Raw genomic sequence first — 14277 nt, forward strand, 5'->3', positions numbered from 1 at the left:
TGGGTGGCGCAGCGGTTTGGCGCCTGCCTTTGGCCCAGGGCGCGATCCTGGAGACCCGGGATCGAATCCCACATCGGGCTCCCGGTGCATGGAGCCTGCTTCTCCCTCTGCCTGTGTCTCTGCCTCTCTCTCTCTCTCTGTAACTATCATAAATAAATAAAAATAAAAAAAAATCAATATATTAAAAAAAAAAAAAAAAAAAGAGCAGCAGGGCCCAAATCTATAGTGGCCACATAGAGAGGCATGGCTGGTTCCTCCCCACAGCCTGTCCTGGGTGAGGCCAACCCAGCAATCAATACAGACTTCCAGAAGAGTAGGCACCTGGCTGATAGTAAACAGGAAGTCCAGAGGAGGAAGGGGAGGAATGAGAAGGCCTTCATCTCCCAGGCCTTGAAGAAACTTAAAACAAAGGAATCTCACCTTGAACCCCAATTCTCGTCATCCCTCCTCAGCTGGCCCTGATCTGGAGCCAAGATTCAACATGGCTGACTCAGAAGGAGCCCTGGGTCCCTTGAGTGAGGTCTGTGGTCAGGCCACTCTGGATTCACTCCAAGATCTTGGCAAATCAGGTCACCACCCAACCCGGGATGTCAACTTCTCCCCGTCCACACGCAAGCTCTCTGTTCTGTCTCCACAACCTGCACCACTATACCATGTCCCCAAACCCATCCCAGCCAAGGTCAGCAGCCCCCCACAGCACCCCCTTCCTACACTCAACACCTTCCCAGACAACAAAGATCGATCATGATAGACTTTCAACAAAATCACAGCCCACTTGATAAAAGTGTGTATGTCAGAAAGCACACGCATATCATGGAGAACATTTATTTCAAGACAATAATCCACACTATACCATATGCTTCACATTGGACAATATGACTTCTCTCCATTTTTTTCAGACTTTTATCTGCTGGCAAATGAAGGATATATATACATTTTAAGATTTTATTTATTTATTCATGAGAGACACAGAGAGAGAGGCACAGACACAGGCAGAGGGAGAAGCAGGCTCCCTGCGGGAAATCTGATGTGGGACTTGATCCCAGGACCCCGGGGTCACACCCTGAGCCAAAGGCGGACGCTCAACCACTGAGCCACCCAAGTGCCCCAAACAAATGATATATTTAAAACACACTTATAAGAGACAGGAGTGGCAGATGCTCAGGGCCGAGGGGATGATATCTAAAAGGTATGGAGTTTTAGGGCACCTCGTTGGCTCAACCGGTTGGGCATCCGACTCTTGATTTTGGCTCAGGTCATGATCTCAGGGTCATGGGATCAAGCCCTGTGCTCAGTGGGTAGTCTGCTTGAGATTCTCTCTCTCTCTCCTCTGCCCTTTCCCCCTCTTGTGTGCTCTCTCTTTCTAAAATAAATAAATCTGGGATCCCTGGGTGGCGCAGCGGTTTAGCACCTGCCTTTGGCCCAGGGCGTGATCCTGGAGACCTGGGATCGAATCCCACGTCGGGCTCCCGGTGCATGGAGCCTGCTTCTCCCTCTGCCTATGTCTCTGCCTCTCTCTCTCTGTGTGACTATCATAAATAAATAAAAATTAAAAAATAAAATAAATAAATCTTTTTTAAATTATAAAAATAAAAACAAAAGGTATGGAGTTTGTTTTTGGGTGACAACGTGAAAATATTCTAGAATTGATTATAGTGACTGTTGTCTGTGAATATACAAAAAATATTGAATTGTACAATTCAAATGGGTGAATTGTGTGGCATGTGAATTATATCTCAATAAAACTGTTACCACTCCCCCACCCCACCCCTACACACACACATAAGATGATGTCCTCCCGCCCCCTTCTGCTGTGTCTATCAATCCCTATACAGCCACGCAACCCAATATTTGAAGAACAGTGTTGGACCATTCCCAACAAATTTATTTATTTATTATTATTTTTATTTTTTAAAGATTTTATTTATTTATTTGAGAGAGAGAGAGAGCAAGAGAGGACATGAGCAAGGAGGAGAGGGAGCAGCAGACTCCCCGCTGAGCAGGGAGCCCAGGACAGGGCTTGATCTCAGGACCCGGGGATCATGACCTGGGCTGAAGCCAGACACTTAACTCTCTGAGCCCCCCAGGTGTCCTCATTTCCAACCAATTTAAAGCAGCAGTTTTTAAGTTGAGGGGGGAAAGAAAAAAAATATATATCTATATATATATATTTGCACTTCTCAAGAATGGTTATTGCTCTGCCTGGAAGTGTGACCGCTGCCCCTTCCAGACACAGGCTTTCTGATAAAGAGCTTAGAGGGAGCTGTTTTGCCTCACTGCTGACCTCGAACCTGGAATGACATCAGCCGGGGAAGGCCACGTCTCACAGGCAGCACTGGGGCAGTGAGCTTCCACAGAGAAAAGCGCAGAATCACAGAACCAAGGTAAAATGCATAAATTCCTGACTGCAAGCCAAGCGCTTTGTCTCAAGTGACCCCCACTTTTTTCCTCCCTGGGAGGAGCTGATTGGCCTGGCAAGGTAGACCTGTGGTCCTCCTCTGGGAAGCACCCCAGATCTAGTCGGGCCTCCCTCCACACCTGCCCCTGGGCCTCTGGGACCCCCTGGGGAGTGGCCTATGGAGGGGGGGAGTTATTAGCCTCATCCCACCCCGGTCAGCCATTGGTTGAAGGATAGGCCTGTGATTAGCCCAGGGCCAATGAGACCTAAGGAAGTGTTTGATGGAAGCTCCTGGAACCGAGGCTTCTTCATTTTCTGGAAGAGCTTCTAGAAACACATCATTTTCCCTGAACATGCTGAATATGCTACTTGTCTATTGCTGCTGAACGAATTATTCCAAAATAGTGGCTTAAAACACAAATGTTTCTTACCTCAGTTTCCGTGGGCCGGAATCCAGGAGCAGCTTTGCTGAGTGGCTCTAGCTGGCAATTTCTCATGAGGGGCTGCCTTCGGGGGAGGCCTGGCCCCGCTTGATGGCCAACTCCCAAGCTCATGGCATTAAAGTGGCCCCACTTCAAGGCTTTTCAGTGGCTACCTGCAGGGGACTCATTCCCCAGGGCTGTTGGTTGGAGGCCTCAGGTTTTCACCGCAGGGGCCTCTTCCAGGGCGCTCGCTGCTTGACCATCCTCTCAACATGGTGGCTGGTTTTCCCCAGAGCAAGTGATCTGAGCAAGAGCAAGCAGACAGCTGCCTTCCCTTTCATGCCCCAGTCTCTGAAGCTATGCCAGCACTTCTGCTTTTTCCTGCGGGTTGGAAGAGCACTCAAGGAGTCGGGGATTTGGCTCCGACTTTTAAAGGAAGTGTCAAGGAATTTGTGGACATATTTTATTTTTTTTATATATTTTTTTGTGTGTGTGTGGACATATTTTAATCTGCACAGAGGAAGCTTGCAGCCCCAAGGGGTTTTGGCAGCCATCTTGCAATTACGAGAGGGAGCCAGTTTTTAGAAAAATGTGAAGAAACCAAGCCCTTGATGCTACTGTAGAGATACTGGATTAGAGAACCCGAAACCAGACCTACTTTGAGACTTTCCAATACACAGGCTGATAAATCCTCTTTATAGTTTCAGCCAGTTTGAGTTGGGATTTCTGCTGCTTGGAATCAAATATCTCTTGATCCCCTTAGAAATGAAGAAGACGGGGCACTTGGGTGGCTCAGTTGGTTAAGTGTCTGCCTTCAGCTCAGGTCATGACCCCAGGGTCCCAGGATCAAGTCCTACATTGGGCTCCCTGCTCAGCGGGGAGTCTGTTTCTCCCTCTCCCACTACCCCTCCCCTCTGCTTATGCTCTCTCTTTCTCATGCCCACTCTCTCCCTCTCTCTAATTAATAAATAAAACCTTAAAAAAAAAAAAGAAAGGAAAAGAAGATGGTACAGTCACATGATCTAATCACCCATGGTATATTATAAGGGCAAGCGTACCTTCTGCCTGGGGGGATCCAGGACACTGCCCACCCACTCACTAGGCTGTCCTGAGCAGAGGGGCCAGCGGGCCTAGGAGAGCCCTCAATCTGATGTGGAGACTCACTTCAGAAGAAATTCTGGAACAGTCACACATCTGGCCTTTTCTCATTTTGTTTCCCAGAGAGAACGCTCGAATGCTTTGAGATAAAACCAAAGTCCAGGAGATACCTTAATTGGGTCCCAGAAATGAGACCAGGTTCATGCACTCAGGCTTCAGTGGGTCCTACACCCTCCATACTACCAAAGGTTGTTCTGGATATGCCTTCCTGTGCCTTCCACCTCCAACTCAGACAAACACCCATATGTAGTGGGAAAAGTGCCAACAATTTTAAGAATCTGACAAATATGTATGTGGTCAAGCTTTATATCTGGCCCCTACCAGCTGTGGGGCCCTTGGAAAATGCTGAGGGTCATCGTCTGCTCATGGAAAAATTAGTACGCGCCTCACCAGACTATTGCAGGAAATAATGGAATCACATGCTGTTTCTTCATCTATCTACATAATATAAGCATACATGGGGCACCTGGATGGTGCAGTTGAGCATCTGATGCTTGGCTTTGGCTGGGGTTGCGATCTCAGGGTCATGAGATTGAGCCCCACATCGGGTTCCACACTCAGCGTGGAGTCTACTCAGGATTTTCTCTCCCTCTGCCCTCCTGCTTGTGCTCTCTGTCTCTCTCTCTAAAATAAGTAAATAGATATTTAAACATATATATAATTTTTTCCTCCCTCCCTCTCTGTTCCTGCTAGTGCTCACTCAAGCTTCCACCCTCTCAAAAGTGATAGCAGTTGGGTCCACCCTCACCAAGCTCTTCACGATGGGAAAGTGATTTCTCTGGTAGATGAGGGTGGACTAGTGAGCGGGCATGCCTGAGTCCTTCCTGGCTCTCTAGGAGGGTGGGCCAGTGCATACAAAGCCCACACCGCCCCCCCTCCTCTTGCCTCTGCATCCTGTAACTACCCCATAGTTCTCAGAGTAGGGCTAGTATACACTTAGATCCACCTAGAATGTTGCCTGTGACCAAGATGGTGATTAGATTGATTGGGATCAGGTTTGGATGGATCAACAGCAAACCCAGAGTCCAGGCTTCCTGTTCCCAGAGCCCCTAGAGGCCCAGCTGCACCTGCCTCCTTCTGGTAAACCCCTAAACTGCATCCCCTAACTCCAGCTGGGTTTCTGTCACTTGCCATCAAGAACTGGGACTACCCCCCAATCACCTCTTCTTTTCCAGGAGAGAAGAGCTTCGTGTTGTAGAAAAGTATCAGTCAGAACTCTTGTGGTAGCAAGGGCAAAAACCCAGCTCAATCAGCTTAAACACAAACAAATACATAAGTAAATAAAAATGCATTGGCATAGGTTTGAAAAGTCACAGTAAAAGCAGGCAATCCAATGGTGTTCCCGGGCTCGCATGCTCTCTAACTCCCCCGCCTCTTGATTCTCCTTTCTTGCTCATTGGCTGCACGCTCCCACAGCCATCTGCACAGGGCAAGGAAGGAGCTGGGCCCCCAGATTCTAGGGCCCCTGCAGCTCCTCCTCTCAGGGGTAGAGGGGCCTCCCCTCCTGCCAACACCCACAGATCTCACTGAGGAACTCATACAGTTTTACATCGGATGGATGTGGGTCAAGTCCTAGGCCAGTCACTGAGTGCTTGGGTGGCCCTGAGCAAGCTACTTGAACCTTAACTTTTTCATCTTTTTTTTTTTTTTAAGATTTTATTTATTTATTCATGAGAGATACAGAGAGAGAGAGGCAGAGACACAGGCAGAGGGAGAAGCAGGCTCCATGCAGGGACCCCGATGTGGGACTCGATACCAGGTCTCCAGGGTCACGCCCTGGGCTGAAGGCAGGCGCTAAACCGCTGAGCCATCCAAGGATCCCAACTTTTTCATCTTTAAAATGGGGAATCACAACCAGCTTTTCAGGATTGTTGCAAGGATTAAGATAATGAAGCCCTCAGAGAATGTGTGGGTGAGCCTGCCAACCCCACCGCAGCTAATGCCGTCCTACCACCCCCTGGTGGCTTAGGTTAGGATACAAACACCACTCAGGAAATTGCTTCTTTCTCTTTCTTTTCCCAACAGGCTGGGTCAGACTGTCATGAAGTCAGGCCGCACCCCCCAGCCCCCCACTCTCAGGGTGAGTTTCTTCTATGCTCTCATGACACAACCCACAGTCTAACAGTTCAAGAGTCTGGGGTAGGGTAAGCAGGACCTAGGGCAGTTTAAAGAGAAACAGCCCTGGTGACAGGCCTCAAGCTTGTGGCACTTCTAATTTGAAGTAGCAAAATCTGACTCAAAATTTTATTATTATTGGGCACCTGGGTGGCTCAGTGATTGAGCGCCTCCCTTCGGCTCAGGTTGTGATACCAGGGTCCAGGGATCGAGTCCCAAGTCGGGCTCCCCGCAGGGAGCCTGCTTCTCCCTCTGCCTGTGGCTCTGCCTCTCTCTGTGTGTCTTTCATGAATAAATAAATAAATAATTTTTCTTTATTATTATTAAATGAACACTAAATTCCTTTTGCTATTCACTGTTTCTTCTCTCTCTCTTTGCCTTGGGAGGGGTCATGTGGCCATTTGCCAGTGGTGACATCTTCCCAGGAAGAAATGACAACATCTGTCTCCCTACCCAGGCTGGCCATCATATAACCAGGGTTAATAGACTGAGTGTTCGTGCCCTGGAAGGAAGGGGATCCCAGCTGGGAACCTTCTAATGGACCCTGGGCTATTCCTTCTAGCCAGAGAGAGTGAAGTGAGGGAAAATATGGGACTGAGTTGACAGAGCTTTTGGGGTGGAGGTAAAGTAGGATAGGGCAGTGGAGAAGATGGGACCTGGAACCTGGTGGCCAAGGGCCCAGAGCCCTTAGCAAAGGAGTGTTACCACTTTGGGGTTCCCTGCAAAAGGCACGTCTGAGGGCTGGCCCCAGATGCCTCCCATCACAACCCTCCTATAAGTACTTGCTCCACTTGAATGTCCTGAGGGTGAGAGCAAGCCTGACCCTCATCTTCACTCAGTGACCCTGTGGCGCCTCCCGGCTCCTATAAGACCCCATAACCCCTGTGCGTACAGAGGAGCTCCTGCACCCCAACTCAAGGCGTCGAATAGCACTCCTTGAAGAAGTAAAAGAGAACACTATCCCTCCTCCTTCCCATCACCATCACTGTCCCCACCCTGTCCCCTGAGGCTTTCCTGTGCCCCATCACCACCCCCCACCCCCTCATCCTCACTGATTCCTCCCTCGCCCTCAGATAAAGAGCTGTTTTTAGGACCTCTGCAAGCCCTGGCATCTTTATTTTTGACAGCTTCACCCCATATCAGTGCAAACATATTAAAATATTAAAAATCTGCTGTAAATATTTTTGAAAGGATATTTATAATTTTGCTCTTGAAACCATTTGGCTGGGAGTAACTGATTTAAATCACAATTGGGAATTCTTGTAAAACCTAGCCCACACACTCCTTCAAATGTAATGAAAATTTTATGAATACTAAATTTAACAATTAATGAGGTTGATATAATGTTACGGTTGGACATTTGATTAAGAATTTATTGATTTCAAAAAAAAAGAATTTATTGATTTCAATTTTGCAGCGTAATGATTTTAGAAGCAATAATTCTATAAAAAAAAAAAAGAAGCAATAATTCTGTTTCGGCTGTCCAATACTCACACTGTCCCCTTTGGGGGGCTCGGGCCATGGGTTCCTCTCATGGGTAACACAGAAGTAACCCGGACCAGCAGGTGTTCCCTATCTTCCACCCAAAGCATGTGCACCTTCACACACACACCGTAGGGAGAAACGTCACCTTGGCTGGACTGCGGAGCTGGAGTCCAGCTCCCGATGGAGAAGACAACGGAGCCAAGTAAGAGCACGGACCGAAGCGATGTCTCCATGTCAGGTGAGAAATCAGTGGCTGCAGCTGCTGAGGGCACAGAGTCTGAGACAAGCTGGCCTCAGGGGTGGGCACAGACACGTCTTCCCTCCTGAGGACGGTGAGCACTGGCGCGGGAGAAGGGCCCACTCACCCTGATTTCCGCAGCCAGCCACAGAGCGCTTCCCACCCCGTGTGCGGACTTCAGTGGACAGGTGGACGCGGGGCGGGGGGCTCGGGACCGGGAGAGACTTCTCCGTGGCACCAGGATGGGGGCAAAGGCTGACACAGCGACACAGGCAGCCCTCCAGGCAGACGCACCGAGGGTGGGGAGACGGGGCAGAGAGGGGAGGAGGAAGGGAGAGGCCTGGCTGCGGGCAGGGACCGAAGCGGGAAGGGTGCCAGCGCTCCAGGGAAGGGAAGCATCTCCCGGGGTCGCGGGAGCTCTGGGTCAGCAGCCGCTGGGTGTCAAGGCCAGCCCAGGGGTGGGAGCGAGGGTGCCAACTTCTCCGAGAGTCCTTGCCTGTTAGGTCACCAAACCTTCTGGAGGCAGAGGGGTCTGAAGGGGGCTGTGTGCTTGGTAAGAAGCTCCCAGTGCCTCAGCCTCCCCTCGGAATCAGAGGGAGGGGCTGGGCCGAGGCAGAAAAAGGCCACTCTGTGCTCGCTCCAATGTCACCAGGTGTATCCAGGTGTCCCCACCACTTACCTGCCCCGGCCTTCCCCCAGCCTGTCAGCGCCTCTGAAGTTGAACACTGTGCCACTAGGTGGAGCCAAAGCCCACAGCAACGGCGCTGGACTGGGCTGGACTGGGCTGGACTGGGCTGGGCTGGACGGGGCTGGACGGTGTTAGACTGGGCTGGGCTGGACGGGACTAGACTGGACTGGGCTGGACTGGGCTGGACTGGGCTGGACTGAGTTGGACTGGGCTGGCCGGGGCTGGGCTGGCCGGGGTTGGCTGGGGCTGGACTGAGTTGGACTGTGCTGGACTGGGCTGGACTGGGTTGGACTGGGTTGGACTGGGCTGGGCTGGACTGGGCTGGACTGGGTTGGACTGGGTTGGACTGGGCTGGGCTGGACTGGGTTGGACTGGGTTGGACTGGGCTGGGGTGGACTGCGCTGGGATGGACTGTGCTGGATTGGGCTGGACTGGGTTGGACAGGGGTTGGACAGGGGCTGGACAGGGCTGGACTAGACTGGACTGGGCTGGACTGGACTGGGCTGGGCTGGACTGGACTGGGTTGGGTTGGACTGGACTGGGCTGGGCTTAACTGGGCTGGACTGGGCTGGATGGGGTTGTACTGGGCTGGATGGGGCTGGACTGAGTTGGACTGGGCTGAACTGGGCTGGACTGGGTTGGACTGGGCTGGGCTGGGCTGGGCTGGGCCGGGCCTGGCCGCTCGGGGTTAAGAGGACGGTGGGGTCGGGAGGCAGAGGACTTCAGGGGAGAGGGTCTTAGTCGGGCCCTAGGGCGACGGGGCAGCCGGCCCAGCTCCGAGTGGATTCACTGGGCCCCCAAGCCCGCGGGCCGTGAAGCCAGCCGCTCTCGGGGCGCACGGAGGGCAGGGCGCACGCGAAGAAGGTGCCGCCTCCAGACAGGGCGACCCGGGGCGCGGGCACCGGCCGGCACCCGCCTGCCCCCGAGGCCGCACCCGAGGCCGAGCGCAGGAGCCGGCAGGTGGCGGCGGGGGCGGGGCCCGGCCGGGGACTCGCATTGGACGTGGGGGTTGCTGGGGCTCTCGGATTGGCCGGCGGCGGTGGGGGCGGGGCCGGGGGCGGGGCCGGGGCGGGGCCGGGGCGGGGCCTGGGCGGGGGCGGGGCCGGGGCGGGGCCGGGAGCCGTCAGAACCTGGATGGAGACTCGGTGGGGAAGGTGCGCGGACCTGGCGCAGGTGGCGCGCGTCTTTGCGGGCGGGGCGGGGAGCCGGAGCCGGGGGGCCGGGAGCCTGTTCGGCGTCGGCGGGGAGCCTGGGCCGCATCGTCCCCAGGCACAGGTGTGCGGCGGGGACCAAGTCCTGAATCCAGGACTCCTGCTGCCTCTCCCCGGGGTCTAGCGACCTCCCTCCAGCCACATCGGGTAGGTGTCCAGACCTGTTCCAACCCCCCGCCCCTCCCACCAGCAGCTCTGCCCTCCCTTTATCTTCATCCTTCCCTTTATTTATTTTTTTTTTAATTTTTATTTATTTATGGTAGTCACACACACAGAGAGAGAGAGAGGCAGAGACACAGGAGGAGGGAGAAGCAGGCTCCATGCACCGGGAGCCCGACGTGGGACTCGATCCCGGGTCTCCAGGATCGCGCCCTGGGCCAAAGGCAGGCGCTAAACTGCTGCGCCACCCAGGGATCCCCCATCCTTCCCTTTAAATATGCCTCTTCCCAGAGTCCGTTGGCGCTCATCAGCGCAGATCCCGCGCCCCCCCCCCCTCCCCGTGATGCCCCAGTGGATGCCCCGACCCTCTGCGGGGGGCTCTCAATAGGAGGAAGGAGGCGCAGGGAGCAGCGAGGCCACACGGTTGCCTGGGGTGCGCACCCGGTTCCGCACAGACACTGGGCCTCAGCGCTGCGCCCGGCCCCTAATGGGCCCCGAGACAGAGCTGTGAGCCAAGCAGACGCGGCCTCTGCTGTTCCTCGGTTTGCACACCAGACTGTGGCCCGGAGAGGAGGACACAGGTTCGAGGAAACGGCCAGCTTGTCCCCACGCTGGGGGTGCGGGTGATAAAGTTTGGCTTCGACCGTGGAATAAGGACGTTTGCAGAAATGTATTGGGGTTCAAGGTAATCACACCTGTAAAAACGGAAAATGATCAATGAATGTCAATACCAAGAAGAATTGCCGCCTTCTAGCTTCACACAAAGCAATATGCACACACCAACCCAAAAGTGACTTCTGTTTGGGAGGAAGGGGAAGAAATTAGGTGTCTGGCTCTATCCAGGAATCAACCATGAGGTTTCCTTACGTGGCAAATGGCCTTTGGAATCTGAAGGATGACATGGCCTCTTCTGGGCACGCCAGGGGTCCCCTCAGGATGGCGCAGTCAGCGTCCGCTAGAGGACAGCAGAGAGCTGCAGATGCTGGAGAGAAGAGCCCTGGGTGAGTTCACCCCCCTCCAGAGGGCCTGAGCAGCCTGTGAGGACAATGCCAGCAGCAGTGCCCCGGTTCCTCCAAGCCAGGCATCCTTCTAAGGGCTTTATAAGAAACTACTTCATTTGGTGCTCCCAGCAACCTATGCCGGGGATGCCGGGGATGCCGGGGATGCCGGGGGATGCCGTTGTGCTCACTCCGTTCCGCAGGTGAGGAAACGGGCTGAGTAACTCGCCAAAGGACGCACGGCCAGTAAGTCCATGCCGGACGCGAACCCTGAAGCGGAGCTGTAGGGCCCGCACGCATCACGCCGTGCAGTTCTGTCCCTGTGAAGAGGGGCAGGATGGAGAACAGAGGAGGCCGCCGAGGTCGCTGCCGGCATAACCCCCACGGGCTCTCCAAGGCCAGTGCCACAAGCAGGCACCAGACAAGGGCTCTTAGCTAATCGAGAACCTCGACTCCTCTGTCAAGTAAGGTCAGAAAATCTGAGCTTCCCCCCCCCCAGATGCCCCACATGCTTCACCAGGGATATACGGCACCAGTGAACCCCATCACCACCTGCAGCCGGACCCAGCCCTCCGGTGCCCCCACCATGGTGCACCCTTCCAACCGCCGTGGCCTCTCACGCTTAGACGTGTGAAGCTGGCTCCAACCCTCCGTTCCCCTGTCCCATAGGCAGCCCCCACCCCGCCTACCCCCATCATGGCCTGGCTCAGGCCTCCTCACTGCAGTCAAGAAGGGGCTATCGGAGAGGCTGGGGTCCAACAAAGATCAAGAGGACATTGATGAGGATCCTGTCCAGGACAACCTTTAGGGGAGTTGAAGACCGGAACCCAGTCCTCTCTTGGTTTTCTTCTCTGCAGAGCTCCTGCTGTGTGCGGGCCCAGCGCTCACGGCACAGGTTGCAAGGGCATCTTGCTGGGTGCCCCGAAACAAGCCATTTATCCACCCTGCCTTCTGTTCTTTCCTCTTCCATAAACTGAGAGGTTGGAGACCAGGAGTTTTTAGCTGGGGACCGACATTGCGTGGGTTTGTCTGAGTACATCTGTCTAGATCAGGCCTTCTCAGACTTGGCAGTGTTGATGTTTTAGCCTGGATCATTCTTTCTTGTGGGGGCCTGTCCTGGGCATTGTAGGATGTTTAACAACATCCGTGGCCTCTACCCACTAGATGCCAGTAGCGCCCCCTCCCTGTTGTAAGAGAAAAGTAATGTCTCCAAACATTGCCAAATGTGCCCTGGGGGTTCAGAAACACTGTAGAAGAGGGGCGCCTGGCTGGCTGGGTTGGTTAGGCCTCCGACCCTTGATTTTGGCTCAGGTCATGATCTCAGGGTCATGAGATTGAGTGGGGCTACGCACTGGGTGAGGAGCCTGCTTAAGATTCTCTCTCTCTCCATCCAAAGAAAAGAAAAGAGGAACATTGTAGAAGAGCTGCAGGAAAGCCCTAGGCTAAACCGACAAGTTCATCGGTGCCCCCTCCTGTACGATGAGGGGGAGGTGGGGCTGCCCTGTGTAGGGTGAAATGAGGCGATTGGCAGGAAGTGCTCAGCCCTGTCATCTTTCTCATCCCTGACCTTCTGGAATTCTAAAGGGTCAACTGCCCACAGAGGGGCGGGGATGCCCCTTTTAAGAAAGAACCTGAAAAGGCCCATTCTTACCCAAAGTTCTAAGGGAGGAGCACTTCAGGTGCCCTCTTTGAAGCCTTTCTGCCTGCCTCCCCCATCGGCGGCCAGGCTGGGAGGGGCGCAGGAGGGTGGCACGCTGCCATGGACCGTTTGGGAGAGGAAGAGGCAGGACCTCCTCTGGGCCCCACTCTCTGTGAGCCCTGCCAAGGCCGCCCACACTTACCGCCTCTCTGGGGCCCCTTAGCCCTCGCCTGGCTGGCTGCCCTCCACCCCGGCACCCGTGGACGCAGGCCCCAGCCAGGGGCCTCACCTGTGTCCCCAGGAAAGCCCCGAGGGGAAAACGGGCCAGCACTTGGTGGCAGATGTTGGAAGCCAGTCATCCTGCTTCCCAAGGCAAACCCCGCATCCTTTCTCTCCTCTTCTTTGGCGGCCTTCATTAAGCTCTGCTGTGCGCCCAGCCCTACTGGAGGGGCCCGGAGGGCAGGGGCTGAGCTCCGTGGTGCGCTGAAAAATGTTTCACAGCCAGCCTCTGGGATGGGGTGAGGGGCCCCAGTATGTGGCTCTTACTCATGTCTGTGGTGTCAGCATTCCTACCCTGGCAGGTATCAAGGCACCCATCTGACGTTGATGAATGGCGAGTTGGCCCACATCCTTATATGGTGTGTGTCCACCCCCAGATACGATAGCCATAAATAGCCTAGGTTAGATAACAGTAAAATAATTGGGAAGTGATGCAGTTTTAGTGCATATTTCCCTTTTTAAGAAAATGGTTTTCACTGTAAGTTTGTAAAAATTAGTTTCTAATGATGGCCGAGTTTAACAACCAGTTCAGAAAATTCCTAAAAATTGGGCAGCCCGGGTGGCTCAGCTGTTTAGCGCCGCCTTCAGCCCAGGGCCTGATCCTGGAGACCCAGATTGAGTCACAAGTTGGGCTCCCAGCATGGGGCCTGCTCCTCCCTCTGCCTGTGTCTCTGCCTCTCTCTCTGTCGCTCATGAATGAATAAATAAATACTTTTAAAAAAAAAGAAAAGAAAATTCCTAAAAATTTAACCACGAGCTCATGAAAGCCATTTGAAGCCAGCTCCAGCTCCCCACTAGTGATCAGATGAGGTCCGAGACCCCGAGATCACACCAGCTAACTAGGGAAGACAGGCCCACCCAGGGTGGGCAGCCAGCGGTGGAGAACCTGGGGAGGAGCTGACCCTACCCAGGCGTTCAAGGAGGGCTTCCTGGAGGAGGTGGTGTCACACAGAAATCTGAGGGAAGAGGATCCCAGCTAAGGGTGAGAGTGTACCAGGCTGAAGGGAGTGCTGGCAAAAGACCAGGAGAGGAGAAAGTGCTTGGCGTGTACCAGAAACCAAAGCAAGAGGCCCAGTCCTGATGAGTGGAAGGCTGGGCTCCTGTGCAGGGTCTTCTGTTGACACCTCTGTCCCTTGGGGCAAGTCCCCTCCCTTCTCCAGGCATCTTCCTTCTGTCGGACTGAGGCCTTGAGCCAGATGGCCGCCAGGCCTGTTGGCTGTCTAGAGCCCCCAGGGTCTGCGGAGGGGCCTGCGGCGGGAGGCGGGTGGAGGCAGCCCACATCCTGCCCTCTGCAGCCAAGTGTTCACCTCGCTTCCCTTCTCCCTTCTAGCCAGCTCCCCCAGGTGATGCCCGAAACTCCTGGTTTGGCTGCAGAAAGTAGCTCTAATTACAGTTATTTAGAGAGCAGTGTGCTGCGTCTCCTAATTACCAAGCCGCGCAACCCCAATTACATGTCTAAGGAAGCGTCTAGGGAGCCCCTTTCCCGG

At 54.1% G+C, this 14277-nt stretch overlaps 1 long non-coding RNA gene across 1 annotated transcript; it reads right to left on the reverse strand.

Moving 5' to 3' along the window:
• Positions 1-9950: 9950 nt before the first annotated feature.
• LOC140623277 (uncharacterized) lies at positions 9951-13114 on the reverse strand. Its single transcript, XR_012022942.1, has 3 exons — positions 12801-13114; positions 10742-10856; positions 9951-10569 (listed from the first exon to the last, which is right to left on the reverse strand). It is a non-coding gene; the product is annotated as an uncharacterized lncRNA (long non-coding RNA).
• Positions 13115-14277: the final 1163 nt, after the last annotated feature.

The sequence above is a fragment of the Canis lupus genome, chromosome 32 (genome assembly GCF_048164855.1).
Source record: "Canis lupus baileyi chromosome 32, mCanLup2.hap1, whole genome shotgun sequence".
Lineage (NCBI taxonomy): Eukaryota > Metazoa > Chordata > Mammalia > Carnivora > Canidae > Canis > Canis lupus.